This window comes from Neoarius graeffei, chromosome 3, assembly GCF_027579695.1.
Source record: "Neoarius graeffei isolate fNeoGra1 chromosome 3, fNeoGra1.pri, whole genome shotgun sequence".
Taxonomy (NCBI): domain Eukaryota; kingdom Metazoa; phylum Chordata; class Actinopteri; order Siluriformes; family Ariidae; genus Neoarius; species Neoarius graeffei.
The window spans coordinates 45,463,587-45,484,088 of record NC_083571.1 but is presented as its reverse complement, the minus strand read 5'-3'; the positions used below and the strand labels follow the sequence as shown (position 1 = coordinate 45,484,088).

Below are 20,502 nucleotides of genomic sequence, written 5' to 3'. Positions count from 1 at the left end.
GTGAACCCTTTAGAATTTTAAATATTTCTGCAAAAAATATAACCCAAAACATCATCAGATTTTCACACAAGTCCTAAAAGTAGATAAACAGAACCCAGTTAAACAAATGAGACAAAAATATTATACTTGGTCATTTATTTATTGAGGAAAATGATCCAATATTACATATCTGTGAGTGGCAAAAGTATGTGAACCTTTGCTTTCAGTATCTGATGTGACCCCCTTGTGCAGCAATAACTGCAAGTAAATGTTTCCGTTATCTGTTGATCAGTCCTGCACACTGGCTTGGAGGAATTTTAGCCCGTTCCTCCATACAGAACAGCTTCAACTCTGGGATGTTGGTGGGTTTCCTCACATGAACTGCTCGCTTTAGGTCCTTCCACAACATTTTGATTGGATTAAGGTCAGGACTTTGACTTGGCCATTCCAAAACATGAACTTTATTCTTCTTTAACCATTCTTTGGTAGAATGACTTGTGTGCTTAGGGTCTTTGTCTTGCTGCATGACCCACCTTCTCTTGAAATTCAGTTCGTGGACAGATGTCCTGACATTTTCCTTTAGAATCCCCTGGTATAATTCAGAATTCATTGCTCCATCAATGATGGCAAGCCGTCCTGGCCCAGATGCAGCAAAACAGGCCCAAAACATGATACTACCACCACCATGTTTCACAGATGGGATAAGGTTGTTATGCTGGAATGCAGTGTTTTCCTTTCTCCAAACATAACGCTTCTCATTTAAAACAAATTGTTCTATTTTGGCCTCAGCCGTCCACAAAACATTTTTCCAATAGCCTTCTGGCTTGTCCATGTGATCTTTAGCAAACTGCAGACAAGCAGCAAGTTTTTTGGAGAGCAGTGGCTTTCTCCTTGCAACCCTGTCATGCACACCATTGTTGTTCAGTGTTCTCCTGATGGTGGACTCATGAACATTAACATTAGCCAATGTGAGAGAGGCCTTCAGTTGCTTAGAAGTTACCCTGGGGTCCTTTGTGACCTCGCCAACTATTACACGCCTTGCTCTTGGAATGATCTTTGTTGGTTGACCACTCCTGGGGAGAGTAACAATGGTCTTGAATTTCCTCCATTTGTACACAATCTGTCTGACTGTGGATTGGTGGAGTTCAAACTCTTTAGAGATGGTTTTGTAACCTTTTCCAGCCTGATGAGCATCAACAACACTTTTTCTGAGGTCCTCAGAAATCTCCTTTGTTCATGCCATGATACACTTGCACAAACATGTGTTGTGAAGATCAGACTTTGATAGATCCCTGTTCTTTAGATAAAACAGGGTGCCCACTCACACCTGATTTGTCATCCAATTGATTGAAAACACCGCACTCTAATTTCACCTTCAAATTAACTGCTAATCCTAGAGGTTCACATACTTTTGCCACTCACAGATATGTAATATTGGATCATTTTCCTCAATAAATAAATGACCAAGTATAATATTTTTGTCTCATTTGTTTAACTGGGTTCTCTTTATCTACTTTTAGGACTTGTGTGAAAATCTGATGATGTTTTGGGTCATATTTATGCAGAAATATAGAAAATTCTAAAGGGTTCACAAACTTTCAAGCACCACTGTATGACTGCGCAGCGCCGCTCTGGATACGAAACCATCCTCTGTTCTACTAACAATCTCGAAATTCGTGCCACATCCTCTTTCGATACTGTAGGTCACGCTCTCGCACGCCTCCTTAATTCTCAGGATGACACTCTGGATGACATTGATCATGATTGCCTGTCTGAAATCATACATACTACAAATTCTCCAAATGGGTAGAAGCCTTTCCCTGTTCTCGAGAGAACACGAAGGTAGTTACTTGTACTCTGGCAAAAGAAATAATACCTCGTTATGGGGTTCCAGACGCCATAGACTCAGACAAAGGTACCCCTTTTACCTCAAAAGTCACACAAAACCTTTGTAAGTACCTCTCACTAAACTGGCGTTTTCACATTCCATACCATCCTCAATCCTCTGGTATCGTAGAATGTACTAATCAGACATTGAAAGACAAACTAACTAAGGCCATGCAGGCCACAGGTTCGAATAATTGGGTAGACTTATTGCCAGCCACTCTGGCTGAAATTCGTATGACACCAAGACCTAGCCTAGGGGGATACTCCCCCTACGAAATTATTTTTGGAAGACCTTTCCCTCTCCCCTGGAAGAAGGGTACACCGGCTCTGGGTACCTCTGATTTGAAAACACATATGGACGAGTATTCTGCAACCCTTATAGATAAGTTGCATAAAATTTGTACCAAGGTCAATAGTACAATATCATCTCCACCAGCAGCACCCACACACCTCTTTCATGTGGGAGACAAGGTGCTGGTGCAACTTTTTAAATGATTTGGGCAATTGGGAGAACCTAGATATAGTGGGCCTGCAGAAATAGTCGCCATTACTCGAACTGCTGTTCTAACTGACCTTTTTCCACAGTGGATCCATGCCACACGATTGAAGAAAGCTCCATAACAAAGTCGTGTCAGAATGATATGTTTGCCACTGACGTTTTCTCTGTGTCCCTCTCTAGGCAAGGCAAGGCAAGGCAAGGCAAGGCAAGTTTATTTATATAGCACATTTCATACACAATGGCAGTTCAATGTGCTTTACAGAAGTAAAAACAAAAACAGTAAACAATAGAGAAATAAAATAACATAAAATAATTATCTTTATTCTAAAATAATTAATTAAAAGAATTAAAAGAATTAAAAGAAAATAATAAGAATTAAACAATAGTAGAAATAAAATATTAAAATGCCAAAAAGAAAAAGGAGAAAAAGAAAGAGAAAGGGAAAAAAAACTAGCAGAATAAAATAGAATAAAGTTAAAGTAAATTTAAAACATGCAGAGAAAGTAAAGATTATAAAAAAATGTAAAAATATTAATTATTTAACAGAAAGCATCTGAAAACAGCTTGGTCTTTAACCTAGATTTGAAGCTGCCAACAGCAGGAGCATTTTTAATGTCCTCTGGCAGTTGGTTCCATAGCTGTACTGCATAGTAGCTAAAAGCTGCTTCACCACACTTTGTTTTAACAACTGGTTTTAATAGTAAATTTTTCTGTTGCGATCTGGTAGATCTGATTGGGTTAGGCCGCTGCAACATATCAGAGAGGTAATTGGGCCCTGTACCATTTAGAGATTTGTACACCAGCAGCAATGCTTTAAAGTCAATTCTGTAGCTTACTGGAAGCCAGTGAAGGGACCTTAGAATTGGAGTAATGTGCTCTGTTCTTTTTGTTCGTGTGAGAACCCTAGCCGCTGCATTTTGAACCAGCTGAAGTCGTTTGATGGTCTTTTTTGGCAGGCCTGTGAAAAGGCCATTGCAGTAATCAACCCTACTAGAGATGAAGGCATGTATTAGTTTTTCCAGATCATGTTTTGACATAAGTCCTCTTAGTTTGGAAATGTTTTTTAGGTGATAAAATGCCGTTTTAGTGATTGCTTTCATGTGACTGTCAAAGTTTAGCTCGCTGTCAATGAAAACACCAAGATTTTTAACCATTTCTTTAGTTTTAATCCCTTTTGTGTCAAGAATAGTGGTAATCCTGAGTCTTTCATCTTTTTTTCCAAATAGAATTACTTCTGTTTTATCTGTGTTCAGCTGAAGAAAATTTTGTGACATCCAGCTATTGATTTGATCGATACACTGGTAGAGACATTCAAGGGGGGCATAATCATTTGGTGATAGAGCAAAATAAATTTGGGTATCATCTGCATAGCAGTGATACAAAATTGAATTTTTATTGATAATTTGCCCAAGTGGGAGCATATAAAGGTTGAAAAGTAATGGTCCAAGAATCGACCCCTGGGGGACACCACAGGTCAAGGGCATTGATGTTGAGGAACAATTTCCCAGGGTAACAAAGAAGCTTCTATCTTTTAAGTATGATTTTAACCAAATGATAACTCTCTAGTCTCTCTCCTCTCTAAACTCTGTACAGGGACTAAGTAGGAGCTGAGGATTTTCAGATCACTTCCTGCAAGAAGCCATGAACAAAGAGGGGAAGAGATCTCACGCCCCATCTGGGACCAATCACCCTCACTACAACCATGAAAGTCCTCATCACGAGCTTCGTAGCCACTCTACTGCTGCTCGGAGCAGGGTTACCCGCTCAAGCTGGACCTCGAGACAACATCTTTTGGCAATTCGCTAACTAGACTGCACGAGCGCACACGAATGAAAGTTATGTCTGTCATCTGATGCCGCCTTCTACTATTATTACACGTCCACCTTTGCCTCTATGTTCTAATGTTACATACTGTGCTTACCAGTCCAGTCCTAGTGGTAAGGGGGTAAACACCTGGGCTCCTTTCTGTAATACGACCCTAAGTCCCTGTTCTACTTCCTCAACCTCGATGAATACTACTTCACAAACTGGCTCTATAATTGTCTTACAGGACTCTGTTCTCACTACTCTGCAGGTCGATATGCCCTCCAATTTCATTTTCCCTCACTGTTTTAGAACAAATTACTCTGAAGGAAGTAGCTTGTATTTAGGACAAATTCCTAATTCTCGATGTAATCACATATATGATCAGAATACTGGGGTGTGATACTAGTTGTAATCTAGTATCAAAGAGGGGGATTGTAAGGATTTATTCTTGATCTCAGTTTAACCAAGACTGACATGTGCAAATATTTTGTGTTTAATATTTTGTGGAACATTCCATTGCCCTGTGCTATCTTAAGGACAGGCTGTACATGAGAAAGGCTGTCTGAACATTTTGCTTATTATTGCATACCATTGCGATAATGTATCCTGCTTTGCTGTAGATAGGGCCACGGTCTCTTCACTCCCACGCAGTCTGCACACACATGCACACACACACACATACACACACCCACATATAAAAGTATCCTGTTGTCTTTTTGTCTTTGGGGAATTGTGAATAAAGACTGTGAAACTATGGGGTTCCTGTCTTGTTTCGCGATTCGTCCCAGAGCTCTGGGTGACACGAAGGGACCGATCTGCGAGAGGGTGATCGCTCCGGTTGGAGCAAGAGGAAAAGACGGTGAATCTCTGACCTAACAAGTACTGATGCTGATAGTCAGTGAACACAGTATACGTCCAGAGGCAGGGTCGGACTGGGGACAAATTTCGGCCCTGGCATTTTTCCTCTGGACCACGACAAAACCACCCCCAAACACGCACTCACACACCCGTCCACACCGAACCCCCAATGAACAAATACCAGACACCTAAACACCATGAAAACACACTTTCACTGTCATTTCAATTTCACCTTGAACATATTACAAAACAGAAGCACAAGCACACAAGCTTTTGTGTCTCCAAAATGTGTGTGTGTGGGATTAAAATTAACGTCGTCCTGTCGACGTGATAAATTCTCATTGAGAGAATTTATGTGTGTGTTTACTTTACCTTACAGGAGACAGTCTCGGGGATGGCCATGCACATGTTAGGTGATGAGAAGGCGTCTCATTAGGCTACTCTTTTCTGCCACCATGTCAACAATTGTGTCTGTGTTCAAGGACATCAAAATGTCTTTTTCACTTGACATGAGCATGAATGCCTCCAGGTGCTCCTGGGCTGTAGTGCTCCGTAACCGTTTTTTAATGAATTTCAGTGTGGAGAAGCTGCATTCACACGCCACTTGGGTAACAGACAGGGTGAGAAAGAATTTATATCCCAGTCCAATAAGGTGGTAGGCATCAGTTAACAAATTATAACAAGAAAGGATGTGGCCACAGCAAACAAATTATCTATTTTAAAACACTTGGAAGCGTCAGCTTGAAGAGCTTTCTGCTTTTTGTCGCGAATCTTCTCTGCTCCCCCTTTTCTCTTTTTGCTACCTCTTTCCATTATTTATTCAGTGAATATATGCACAACACACATCAGTGTTCCCATGAACCTCCGCAACTCATAACATCAAACGGTAGATGACAGCCGTTAGACTCCTACCCCATCATGCACCGCTACACATTTTTGCAAAATCTTTGAACAGAAATCCACCAAATACAAAAGGAACATTGTAGTTTGGCTTCAACAAAGTTTTTAGTTTAGTTTTTAGTTTAGTTTGTTTTAGTTTGTTGTAAGGATTTTACAGTTAAAAGAAGAAAAATAAAATTACGCCACATGCCCACCATGACAAAGATGTGTATCAAAAGTAAGGGGTATATAAACTGCACGCTCCCCCATAAATCATGATGTGCTTAGTCAAAAACGTAATAGCGGATTTTCTATTGCTTAGTAGTCACTTGTAATTGCTATGTAGAGAACAGGGCCGGTATTAACTTGTGAGGGCCGGCCCAAAGCACGTCTGAGGTACAGTGGCCCACCGGGATAATGCCCAAAATCACAGATTACCAGTCCGAGCCTGTCCAGAGGGGTTTCTATGGATGTAGAAGTGATTTGGACAGCAGTGTTCATTATTGCAAGGAGTGACTGGTTCTGTGCTTGGTGAGGTGCTGGTTGTACAGTCTCACAGCAATAGGGAGGAAGGAGCTACTGTATCTCTCCTTAACATACCGCAGATGGAGGAGCCGGTCACTGAAGGAGCTGCCTAGTGCTGCTACTGTCTCCTGTAGTGGATGGGAGGTGTTCGCCATTAAGGATGACAACTTGGCCAACATCCTCCTCTCCCCCCACACTACGTCCACTGAGTCCAGTGCACAGCCCAGGACAGATCCTGCCTTCCTAATCAGTTTAAGTTTTTTTCCTCTCTGCTGTTGCGATACTGCTTCCCCAACAGACAGCGCCATAGAATATGGCTGATGCCACCACAGAGTCATAAAAAGAGTTCAGAAGTGGACCCTGAACTCCAAAGGCCCTGAGCCTCCTCAGCAGGTGGAGTCTGCTCTGGCCTTTCTTGTACAGGGCGTGTGTGTGATCAGTCCAGTCCAGTTTATTGTTCAGATGAATACCCAGGTACTTGTAACTCCTAATGATCTTAATGTCCTTTCCCTGAATGTTCACTGGGGTAGGTGAAGAGAACCTCGTCCTGCGGAAATCCACCACCAGTTCCTTGGTTTTACTTGTATTGATCTGGAGGGAGTTCCGTTGGCACCAGTCCACAAAGTTCCTTGTCAGTTCTCTGTACTCGCCATCATCGCCATCTAGGATATAGTCCACAATAGCAGAGTCATCAGAGAACTTCTGTAGATGACCGGTAGTTGTATCGTATCTAAAGTCGGCAGTATAAAGTGTGAACAGAAATGGGGCCAGGACTGTTTTCTTACATTAAAGTACAATTGAGAGTGAGTAAGCCATTTTTACACATGCACCATTGTTTCACTAAGTTTAGTTTTTGGATAGATATAGATGACTGTATCATCAGCATACATCTGTACTTCACACCCTTTGCATGCTGATGTATAATAGGGCTGTTGGAAGCCTGTTAATGGCTGCATCCCAAACTGCCTACTACCCAGTAAAGAGAAGAGTCATCTTCTTCTTTTGGCTGCTCCCGATTAGGGGTTGCCACAGTGGATCTTTCATCTCCATTGCTCCCTGTCTTCCGCATCCTTCTCTACCACACCTGTCACTTTCATGTCCTCTCTCACCACATCCATGTATCTCCTCTTTGGCCTTCCTCATTTTTGTGTGCCTGGCAGCTCCATCCTCAACATTCTCCTTCCAACATGCTCTGCATCTCTTCTCAGGATGTGCCCATACCATCTCAGTCTCATCTCTCTTAGCTTAATTCCCAAGCTCTCCACATGTGCTGTCCCTCTGATGTGCTCGTTCCTTATCCTGTCCAACCTTGTCACTCCCATCGCAAACCTTAACATCCTCAACTCCGCCACCTCCAACTTTGCCTCCTGTCTCTTCATTAAGGGTACGGTCTCCAATCCATACATCACAGCTGGTCTCACTACTGTCTTATACATCTTACCTTTCACTTTTGCTGGAACTTTCCTATCACAAATGACTTCCGAAATCCTTCTCCAACTGCTCCACCCTGCCTGCACCCTCTCTCTCACCTCACTATCGCAGCCCCCATTTTCCTGCACAGTTGACCCCAGGTACTTGAATTCACCAACTTTCTTTACGTCTACTCCTTGCATCTTCACTACACTCTCATCCCCGTTCTCACTGATGCACATGTATTCTGTTTTGCTCCTTCTCACCTTCATTCCTCTTCATTCCAATGCATACCTCCATCTCTCCAAACCCAACTCAACCTCCTACTTTCACCACATATCACAATATCATCCGCAAACATCAAGTTCCATGGTGACTCTTGCCTCACTTCGTCCATCAAGCTATCCATCACTATGGCAAACAAGAAAGGACTCAAAGCAGATCCTTGATGAAGTCCCACCTTCACCTTGAACCGTTCAGTCGTTCCAACTGCATACCTCACTGCTGTTTCACTGTTCTTGTACATGTCTTGCACCACTCTGGTATCCTCCTGGGAACCAAGAAAAAATGTGTCTCTCAATTTCTCTTTTGTTGTGATTTCCTTACTAGGAATTTCCCAGCAACCCTCCTAGTCACATGATATATCATTGGAAAGCCCAGCAGAGGCATAGCTGGGGGGGGGGGGGGGGGGTCCTGGGGTGCCCGTGACCCCCCCCCCTTTGTCGGACCATACATTTTTTTCAGTAGCCACATAAGAATATTAGAAAAGTGTCCACGGTAATTTTTCTAACATTTTTTTTTTAAACTAGATTGTCACCTCAGCCTCATTAGGGTTTCTATAACCTTGTATGGACTTCCTGTGGTTTGGGCGCAAAAACCCAGTTTGTCAGAGTGTGTGTGGGAGAGACGGATGTAAGTGCAGATATGTTAAATAATACACAGTGTGATAGAGCATAAAGTGCTTGAAACACACACAACAGGCAAACAGTCCAAAACAGCAGGCAAAGTCGTAATTGAGGAAACAGGCAGGAGGTCAATTGAGGTATGGACAGAATATCAGAGGCAAAACTATACAAGATCAAGGGACGAGAAACAGGAGTCGAAAAACCAGGAGGTCAACAAGAACAGGGAACAAGGCTCAGTAAGGCACACTAGATGCGGCGTAATACTTCGCATCGTCTTTGCATGGGCTGTTAGGACTAGGACTGTTTTGGCCTCTAGAGGCCGCTGTTATTTCCTTTTCATGTCGTGTTTATTTTGGCCTCTAGAGGCCGCCACTGTTCCTGTGTTTTGTGTTTGTGTTAATTGCCTAATTATCTTCACCTGTGTCCTTAATTAGTTTGTCTATTTATACCCCTGAGTTCAGTCCTCTTGTCACGGAGTCTTTGTGCTGTTATGTTTATCTCCAGTTTCCTTTGTACTGTGTTTTTTGATCTTCTTAGCTTTTGTATTTTTGCACTTTGCTTTTCTTTTGGATTATACTCTTTGGTTTTTTTTTTTTTTTTGTCTTTTGTTTTGCCCTGTATATAGTGTATATAGTTTAAATAAACCTTTTGATTCTTTTTCTACTTCCGCCTCACGCCTCTGCATTTGAGTCATCCCCCTGGTGGCCTAGTGGGGGTTTGCTGGATTATCACACCAACGAACCAGGTTCGAATCCCAGCAAAACCCTAACAGAAAGACTCCGTCATGACCGACTCAGCAGAGGCTGCTTCAACTGTCTACCCGGCCAACCTTCAGGGAATTATGGCAGCTTTGACACGCTTCGGAGCGACCATGGACGCTCATGGACGTACGCTCACCAGCCAACGTGAGGCCCTCGCTCGCCACGAGGAACTGCTTCAGCAAATTGGGAAAACCCTGGCACAGCTGACATCTCTGCCTGCATCTCCTGCTCCTGATCCAGTTCCTGCTCCTGATCCAGCTCCCACTCCTGCTCCAGTGCCTCCTGCAATGCTGCCTTCTTCACCTCGCGAACCCAGCCTTCCTGCACCACAGAGGTATGACGGCAAGCACAGTGAGTGCCGAGAGTTCCTTACCCAGTGTCAACTCACCTTTGAGCTTCAGCCTACCACCTACACTACGGATCGCCGCAAGATTGCCTTTGTGATCACCTTATTAGCTGGTAAGGCGCGAGCCTGGGCTACTGCTATCTGGCAAAGACAGGGACCTGAGTGCTTTGATTTCCAGCTGTTTTCTGAAGAGATGCTTCGGGTCTTCGATCAGGCAGACATCAGTACCGACGCAGCCCGAAAGCTCATGTCCATCCGGCAAGGAGGAAGCGTCGCAGATTACGCCATCTCGTTCCGAACACTCGCAGCAGTAAGTGGATGGAACGAGACTGCCCTGGTGTCAGCCTTCCACCATGGTCTGTCTGACCCCATCAAGGACGGTCTGGCCTCTATTGGATGCCCAAGTGACCTCGAAACCCTCATCTCACATGCTATTCGTCTGGACAACAGGATGAGAGAACGCCACCAAGCCTTGAGCCCCCCCAGCCTCCCTACCTCTACCTGGAGACCGTCTACCTCCTTCAGTGACTGTCCAGAACCCATGCAAGTGGGTCGTACTCGCCTCTCCGCATCTGAGAGGGAGCGCAGAAGGAGGGACAAGTGCTGCATCTACTGTGGCAAGCCTGGTCACTTCCGAGCATCATGTCCCGAACTCTTGGGAAAAGGACCGCCCCGTCCAGCCGAGGGAGGGTTGTGACGGGGCCTACCCTCTCTCCCGGACTCCCTGGCCAAGGAATCTACATCCCGGTCTCCATCTCCTGGGGTGAGTCTGTCCACTCTTGTCAAGCTTTGATAGACTCAGGGGCGGCTGGGAACTTTATGGATATTCACTTCGCCCAAAGCATCAATATTCCGACTGCACCTCTTGAAGTCCCACTGTCTGTGTCTGCCCTCGATGGCCAAGCGTTAGGTGATGGAAGAGTCACCCAAGTTACTTCTCCAGTTTTCCTCCAGTCTCAAGGTCACAAGGAAGAAATATCCCTGCACCTGATTCCTTCACCTGAGTTCCCAGTTATTCTAGGCCTTCCTTGGCTTACTCGCCACAACCCTCGCATAGACTGGGTAACAAGCCAGGTTTTGGAATGGGGCCCTGCATGCCATGCCTCTTGTCTGCTCTCTAGCTCTCCTGTGTCTCCTGCCGAGCCCCCTGATCTCACCGAGTTATCTCAAGTTCCCACAGAGTACTGGGATCTCAAGGAGGTATTCAGCAAGAGCAGGGCCGCCGTTCTTCCTCCGCACCGGGCCTACGACTGTGCCATCGACTTGCTCCCTGGGACTACCCCTCCTCGTGGCAGACTGTTTTCACTCTCTCAGCCAGAACGCAAGGCCATGGAGGAATACCTCAAAGATGCCCTGGTCTCTGGGTTTATTCGATCCTCCACTTCACCTGCTGGAGCCGGCTTCTTCTTTGTCGGCAAGAAGGATGGGGGGCTCCGACCATGTATTGATTACAGGGGCCTGAATAAGATCACTGTGCGCAACCGATATCCCCTTCCGCTGATGTCCACAGCTTTCGACCTGCTCCAAGGCGCCACCGTCTTCACCAAGTTGGACCTACGGAACGCATACCACCTCATCCGTATCCGACAGGGAGACGAGTGGAAGACTGCCTTTAACACCCCGTCTGGGCACTACGAATACCAGGTGATGCCCTTCGGACTCACCAACGCACCAGCTGTTTTTCAGGCCCTAATCAACGACGTCTTAAGGGACATGATTAACCTATACGTTTTTGTCTACCTCGACGACATCCTTATCTTTTCCAAGACCGTGCAGGAGCACCGCCACCATGTCCGCCAGGTTCTCCAGAGGCTGCTACAGAACAATCTGTTCGCCAAGGCCCAGAAATGCGAATTTCATGTTCCCGAGGTCTCCTTTCTGGGATTTATTGTACGGACAGGCCAACTCCAAATGGACCCTGCCAAGACCCTGGCCGTCCGGGATTGGCCTACTCCCAAGTCCGTTAAGGAGGTTCAGCGGTTCTTAGGATTCGCTAACTTCTACCGCAAGTTCATCAGGAACTTCAGTTCTGTGGCAGCACCCATGTCAGACCTCACCAAAGGGACAGGTGGATCTTATGGCTGGTCTCCTCAGGCAGAAAAGGCGTTCAAAGACCTCAAGGACCGCTTCTGCACGGCACCCATTCTGGTTCTCCCGGACACCTCCCAACCATTCATCGTGGAGGTGGACGCCTCGGACAGTGGTGTCGGCGCGGTGCTCTCTCAACGTTCGGAAGGAAAGCTGCACCCCTGCGCTTACTTCTCCCACCGCCTGAGTCCTGCTGAGTCCCGGTACGATGTGGGGGATCGAGAACTGCTAGCGGTCAAACTGGCCCTTGAGGAGTGGAGGCACTGGCTGGAGGGAGCACAACATCCATTCCTGGTTTGGACTGACCACAAGAACCTGGAGTACCTCCAGCAAGCCAAGAGACTGAACCCTCGACAGGCTAGGTGGGCCCTGTTTTTCAGTCGGTTTGACTTCACCCTCTCATACCGCCCCGGCTCCAAGAACACCAAACCTGACGCACTGTCCAGACTGTTCTCTGCCACTAACAGGGAGAATGAAGTCGGGCCTATTATCCCTGTGTCCCGGATTGTGGCCCCTGTCCGCTGGGGTATTGAGGAGGCTGTCCGACGAGCCCAACGCCAGGACCCCGGTCCTGGGACGGGGCCACCAGGCCTCTTGTACGTCCCACATCAAGCCCGGGCCAAGGTTCTCCAGTGGGGTCACTCTTCCCCTCTCACCGCCCACCCGGGAGCTCGGAGGACCCTGGACTTCCTGAAAAGACGCTTCTGGTGGCCTAACATGGAGAAGGAAGTAAGGTCATTTGTCCTGTCCTGTGAGGTTTGCACCAGAACCAAGAACCCACGACAGCGTCCCCAGGGTCTCCTGCATCCTCTGACCATTCCCCGGCGTCCCTGGTCCCACGTGGCAGTCGACTTTATCACGGGTCTCCCTGAGTCACAAGGTAACACGGTCATTTTGGTCTTAGTTGACAGATTCTCCAAGGCCTGCCGCTTCATACCACTGTGCAAACTCCCCTCTGCTCTTGAAACTGCGAAACTTTTGTTTAATCATGTCTTCCGAGTCTTTGGTCTTCCACAGGACATCGTCTCAGACCGAGGGCCCCAGTTCTCCTCCCGAGTGTGGCACGGGTTCTGCAAGGTCATCGGAGCCACTGCCAGCCTCTCCTCTGGGTTTCACCCACAGTCCAATGGTCAGACGGAGAGGCTCAACCAGGACCTGGAAACCACCCTGCGAGGCCTGGCTATGGATAACCCGACATCGTGGAGCACCTGGCTGCCATGGGCGGAGTACGCCCACAACACCCTGCAGTCATCGGCCACCAAGCTGTCACCATTCCAGTGCCAATTCGGGTTCCAGCCACCTCTGTTCCCGGACCAGGAGGAGGACGCGGGGGTGCCCTCGGTCAACCAATATGTGAGACGGTGTCGCAAGACCTGGAGCAAGGTCAGGAAGACCCTCATACAGACCTCCAGAACCAACCAGACTCAGGCCAACCGCCATAGAAGACCTGCACACGCTTTCCGCCCTGGGCAGCGTGTTTGGCTGTCCACTAAGGACCTTCCACTGCGGGTGGAGAACCGCAAGCTTGCTCCTCGCTACATTGGCCCCTTCAAGGTGGTGCGCAGGGTGAACCCTGTCTCCTACCGGCTCCAGTTGCCCCGGACTCTGAGGATCAACCCCACTTTCCATGTTTCCCTGTTACGGCCCGTACTAACGTCTACGTATGCCCCTGCCCCTAGGAACCCCCCACCCCCCCGCATCTTCCAGGGGCAGACTGTGTTCACTGTGAATCGCCTGCTTGACTCCCGCCGGGTCCGCGGCGGGTTGCAATATCTGGTGGACTGGGAGGGCTATGGTCCTGAGGAGCGCTGCTGGGTTCCTGCTCGGGATGTCCTTGATAAAGAACTATGTCGGGACTTCCATTCGGCCCATCCGGATCGCCCTGGGAACGTCAGGAGACGCTCCTAGAGGGGGGGGTCCTGTTAGGACTAGGACTGTTTTGGCCTCTAGAGGCCGCTGTTATTTCCTTTTCATGTCGTGTTTATTTTGGCCTCTAGAGGCCGCCACTGTTCCTGTGTTTTGTGTTTGTGTTAATTGCCTAATTATCTTCACCTGTGTCCTTAATTAGTTTGTCTATTTATACCCCTGAGTTCAGTCCTCTTGTCACGGAGTCTTTGTGCTGTTATGTTTATCTCCAGTTTCCTTTGTACTGTGTTTTTTGATCTTCTTAGCTTTTGTATTTTTGCACTTTGCTTTTCTTTTGGATTATACTCTTTGGTTTTTTTTTTTTTTTTTTTTTTGTCTTTTGTTTTGCCCTGTATATAGTGTATATAGTTTAAATAAACCTTTTGATTCTTTTTCTACTTCCGCCTCACGCCTCTGCATTTGAGTCATCCCCCTGGTGGCCTAGTGGGGGTTTGCTGGATTATCACACCAACGAACCAGGTTCGAATCCCAGCAAAACCCTAACATGGGCGCAGTCCTTAAATAGCCCAAACACAGTTCATTGATTAAAGACAGGTGTTCTTTGTTAATGGCGCACGTGGCGGAGCTTGTTAGGCGCTCGCGCCATCAAGGGCATGAGCTAAGACACAGAGGACTGAAACAGTTCTGCGCAAGTGCAACATGATTGCACTAGAAAGCATGGTCAAGCTGCCAGTGTAGCTTTTTTTTAGTTGCGAATTACGAGTATTTCCTCGTGTTAATAATTCGCCATGTCAAAACAAGCGAAACTTTCCTCCTTCTTTCGACGTGAAGAGAGGTAAGCAATTTATTATATTTTTTTCCATCAAAGTTGCATTTTGTGGCTTTGAAGCTAAGTTTTAGTGTGCCGTTTCTAGAACACAACATCAAGAAAACGTGGAAGAAACAGCAATAATGGAAGAGCCGGTTTCTAAGCTACCTAAAACTCATCTCATCTCATCTCATCTCATCTCATTATCTCTAGCCGCTTTATCCTGTTCTACAAGGTCGCAGGCAAGCTGGATCCTATCCCAGCTGACTACAGGCGAAAGGCGGAGTACACCCTGGACAAGTCACCAGGTCATCACAGGGCTGACACATAGACACAGACAACCATTCACACTCACATTCACACCTACGGTCAATTTAGAGTCACCAGTTAACCTAACCTGCATGTCTTTGGACTGTGGGGGAAACCGGAGCACCCGGAGGAAACCCACGCGGACATGGGGAGAACATGCAAACTCTGCACAGAAAGGCCCTCGCTGGCCATGGGGCTCGAACCTGGACCTTCTTGCTGTGAGGCGACAGTGCTAACCACTACACCACCGTGCCGCCCGCTACCTAAAAAAACTAGCAATGGTAATTATTTTTTGTTACATAATGTACTCGGGGTGGCACGGTAGTGTAGTAGTTAGCGCTGTCACCGCCTCACAGCAAGAAGGTCCGGGTTCGAGCTCCGTGGCCGGCGAGGGCCTTTCTGTGCGGAGTTTGCATGTTCTCCCCGTGTCTGTGTGGGTTTCCTCCGGGTGCTCCGGTTTCCCCCACAGTCCAAAGACATGCAGGTTAAGTTAACTGGTGACTCTAAATTGACCGTAGGTGTGAATGTGAGTGTGAATGGTTGTCTGTGTCTATGTGTCAGCCCTGTGATGACCTGGCGACTTGTCCAGGATGTACCCCGCCTTTCGCCCGTAGTCAGCTGGGATAGGCTCCAGCTTGCCTGCGACCCTGTAGAACAGGATAAAGCAGCTAGAGATGATGAGATGAGATGAGATGAGATGAGATAATGTACTCAGGCTGCCAGTCAGTGTGTGACCCCTACTTTGAAAAATTCTAGCTACGCCCCGGCCCAGGATGTACTCTTTACAAGACACCAGGATTCAAGTGAATAGCTTGAAAGAGTAAGAGGGTGTGCACATAAAACAAATGTCAACTACAGAGGACACAAGTCTATAGGTTGGTTCTCAGGAGGATATACTTCTCATTCACTGCACACTTTCTCATTACATTACCATAACTCATCTCTCGGCACTCTAGCGTATCTAGAAACACACAATGTAGCTTTCTCTGGCCTTCCCTGTACTTCTCCATTAACATTCTTAAAGTGCATATCCAGGATCAATTTCGTGTTTTTTTATATGAAAGTATGTCCCTTTACACACTCATCCAGAAGGGTAATTTTGCACAAGGCCATCTGTCTACAGCAGAAAAAAAATGAGTCTGGAAAAATCCCAAGGGAGTCTGGAGCCAGATTTGTGACATCACGTGCTGATCCGCAAGCAGGCTGAGAGAGCTTGCATGGTTTCAGTGCACAGTCTGTGTAGACCAAGTTTAGCAGCTAGCGATTTTGCATTGAAATATGGAATTGTCACCTGAGCTTCTAAACCCATGGATTCATGCATCAATGCTCATCTATCTATTGTTACATTTTGTAAGCAGGGTTGTATATACATTTAATGTTTGACAGGTCCCAAGATCTCAAACCCTGACACACATATCCCTTGACACATGTGAAGTAAGGGTATTCTTGCCCAGCACTTTCGTGTTGTTTACTTTTGTGTGTCAATAAATAACATTATCCGTGTACCACACAAACACAGGAACACCTAATTTAGAGTATAGTCTCTCTTATTTCTTATCCTGGCAACAGTCAACTTGTGAATCGCCGATTTTCTGGTCTTTTTCTCGGCTCTGCTTTGATCCTCGGCTTTTTCCGGGTGCCTCGCACGAAGCGCTCCCATTTCTCTCTCATTGTCCGGTCTTTTGGAAAACGATGAGTACTAATCCCATCGTGATTGGTGTTGCTACACCCTCCTACGATACATCTGTTAACCATTTTAATAATTACGCGATAATGTTGAAAAATTTGCAGAAAATCACCAAGTCATTTTCTCATAAGCAAACCAGCGCTGACGTAGGATTCAGAGGGAGGCGTCCCGCACGCGATGTCATGAAAATCAGTGTTTGCCAGGAAATCCAAATGCCAAGTTTTTTCAGAGGCGGACCAATTCGCCTCAAATGGCTTGATTTCAACTGAATTTTTCTGGTCTTGCGCAAGGTAAAAAAAAATTTGCACAAAATGCAAAATGTGACAGATATTTGACCAAAGTTTAATATAAAATTACATTGATCTTGCTCCTGAATTTACCCATGATATGCACTTTAAAGCAAAGAGTAAACAAGAGCGTGCACCAAAAAACACGAAGTAGTGCACATATCCTAGTGCTGTAGTATACAGTTTGGAACGCAACCCTCCTCTTTCCTCATTTTTTTTTTTTATTAGATCAAATCAAATATACAAACAGTATACAAAGAGTATACAATACAAAAGCATTGGTGCAACTACACCAGGGGGATGTACATTACAAAATAAATAAACAAAAAAACAAAAACAAATCATAAAAACACATTGTATAGCACAAAGTGTTTGTGTTTTGACAGCCTTCTTATTATTGCTGCTAGAAATTGTGGTTACATACTGTTTAATGTCTATACTAAGTTCTGTAAAATTAAGTTTTTTATTCTGAAATTTAGAATTATGAATGTAGTATTTTGTCAATATTATTAACAAATTAATCAAATAAAAATAAGAGACAAGATTTCTGCTGTCATAAAGAAGACCAAGGAGCTGGTCATTGACTTTGGGAGGTCCAGACCAAGATCACGACCAGTTCTGATCGAGGGAGTCAAGGTGGAGGCTGTGGATTCCTACAAGTACCTCGGGCTGTGGCTGGACAGCCAGCTGGACTGGACTTGCAACACCAATCACTTATACAGGAAGGGACAGAGCAGGCTGTACTTCCTTAGGAGGCTGCGGTCCTTGAACATCTGCAGGAAACTCCTGTGGATGTTCTATCAGTCTGTGGTCACCAGTGTCCTGTTTTACACCGTGGTGTGCTGGGGGCGCAGCACATCCAAGAAGGACACATCCAGGCTGGACAAACTGATCAGGCGGGCCGGCTCTGTGGTCGGCATGAAGCTGGACTCTCTGGTGATGGTGGCGGAGAAGAGGTCTATGGACAAACTATTGAACATCATGGACGATGCCAGTCACCCTCTGCACACCGTCATCAGCAACCAGAGGAGCCTGTTCAGTAACAGAATGCTCCTTCCCAAGTGCAGGATGAACAGACTCAAAAACTCCTTTGTCCCTCACGCCATCAGACTGTCCAACTCCTCTCTGGGGGGGGAGGAGGGGTAACAGGAGGACAGAGGACGGGAAGGAGCAGTAGCCTAGTCCAACCTAGCCTTTCTCAACCAGGGTGCCGTCTGGCTTCGTTCGGGGTGCTGTCAAAAAATTATATATTCTAACATTGAAATAAATAAAATGAATTAAAATTCCAAAAAATGATAGTTACACTAATGCAGATCATCGCTGCCTCATGCATCATCAAAATTTGTCTCATGGCCCCCTTTCCCATGTCACAACGTCACTGCCGGGGTCAGCGTGACTGTGTATATTTTATATGGGGGTGCCTTGAGAATTTGCATACTTCTGAAGGGTGCCGTGACTGAAAAAAGGTTGAGAAATGCTGGCCTAGCCTAACAATAAGCAATACTGGACAATGTGTAATATAAAAGAAAGAAAGCACAACTTTATTCATCACACACTTGTGAAAGTTCCTCTCTGCATTTAACCCATCTGAAGCGGTGAACACAAACATGCACAATGAGCACACACACATACCCAGAGCAGTGGGCAGCCATGCTAACAGCGCCCAGGGAGCAGTTGGGAGTTAGGTGCCTCGCTCAAGGGCACCTCAGCCCAAGGCCGTCCCATATTAACCTAACCTGCATGTCTTTGGACTGTGGGGGAAACCGGAGCACCCAGAGGAAACCCACGCAGACACGGGGAGAACATGAAAACTCCACACAGAAATGCCCTCGCCGGCCGCTGGGTTCAAACCCAGGACCTTCTTGCTGTGAGGCGACCGTGCTAACCACTACACCACCGTGCCATGCAATATATCTCCTGCTGCTGCCCCCCCTTCCTCATATCTTATTCTTTTTATATTTCTATATCTCATATCACCTCATTATCTGTAGCTGCTTTATCCTGTTCTACAGGGTCGCAGGCAAGCTGGAGCCTATCCCAGCTGACTACGGGCGAAAGGCGGGGTACACCCTGGACAAGTCGCCAGGTCATCACAGGGCTGACACATAGACACAGACAACCATTCACACTCACATTCACACCTACGGTCAATTTAGAGTCACCAGTTAACCTAACCTGCATGTCTTTGGACTGTGGGGGAAACCGGAGCACCCGGAGGAAACCCACGCGGACACGGGGAGAACATGCAAACTCCACACAGAAAGGCCCTCGCCGGCCACGGGGCTCGAACCCGGACCCTCTTGCTGTGAGGCGACAGGGCTAACCACTACACCACTGTGCCATGCAATATCTCTCCTGCTCCTCTCTTCCCCACATCTTATTCTTTTTATATTTGTATATGTAAATCTCATCTCTCATCTCATTATCTCTAGCCGCTTTATCCTTCTACAGGGTCGCAGGCAAGCTGGAGCCTATCCCAGCTGACTACGGGCGAAAGGCGGGGTACACCCTGGACAAGTCGCCAGGTCATCACAGGGCTGACACATAGACACAGACAACCATTCACACTCACATTCACACCTACGGTCAATTTAGAGTCACCAGTTAACCTAACCTGCATGTCTTTGGACTGTGGGGGAAACCGGAGCACCCGGAGGAAACCCACACGGACACGGGGAGAACATGCAAACTCCACACAGAAAGGCCCTCGCCGGCCACGGGGCTCGAACCCGGACCCTCTTGCTGTGAGGCGACAGGGCTAACCACTACACCACTGTGCCATGCAATATCTCTCCTGCTCCTCTCTTCCCCACATCTTATTCTTTTTATATTTGTATATGTAAATCTCATCTCTCATCTCATTATCTCTAGCCGCTTTATCCTTCTACAGGGTCGCAGGCAAGCTGGAGCCTATCCCAGCTGACTACGGGCGAAAGGCGGGGTACACCCTGGACAAGTCGCCAGGTCATCACAGGGCTGACACATAGACACAGACAACCATTCACACTCACATTCACACCTACGGTCAATTTAGAGTCACCAGTTAACCTAACCTGCATGTCTTTGGACTGTGGGGGAAACCGGAGCACCCGGAGGAAACCCACACGGACACGGGGAGAACATGCAAACTCCGCACAGAAAGGCCCTCACCGGCCACGGGGCTCGAACCCAGACCCTCTTGCTGTGAGGCGACAGCGCTAACCACTACACCACCGTGCCATGCAATATCTCTCCTGCTCCTCTCTTCCCCACATCTTATTCTTTTTATATTTGTATATGTAAATACTTAATTTAATTTATCTAGAAGTTTTTTTTCTCTATTTTCTATTCTCTTTTTCTCCTGTAATGATGCTGCTGGAATCTTAATTTCCCTGAGGGAACCCGCACAAAGGGATCAATAAAGTTCTTAATCTAATAAAAGCCAAACAAGATATTCTCCCATTTCTCCTCTTTCCTCATTTATCCCTTTCCTACCTGCACTCCAGACGTATATAAATCCTGCTACATGATTGGCTAGAACCGTCCTGCCCCTTCGCTCGGATTGGTTAATAGTTCTTATCGAAAGGAATACCCAATCATAATGCAGGAGACGGGATTTGTCG

At 46.5% G+C, this 20,502-nt stretch overlaps 1 pseudogene; it reads right to left on the bottom strand.

Annotated features, from left to right (window-relative positions):
• LOC132882556 (free fatty acid receptor 4-like) overlaps window positions 1–7,095 on the bottom strand; it is a 52,500-nt pseudogene extending 45,405 nt beyond the window's left edge.
• Between the last annotated feature and the right edge of the window lie 13,407 nt (window positions 7,096–20,502).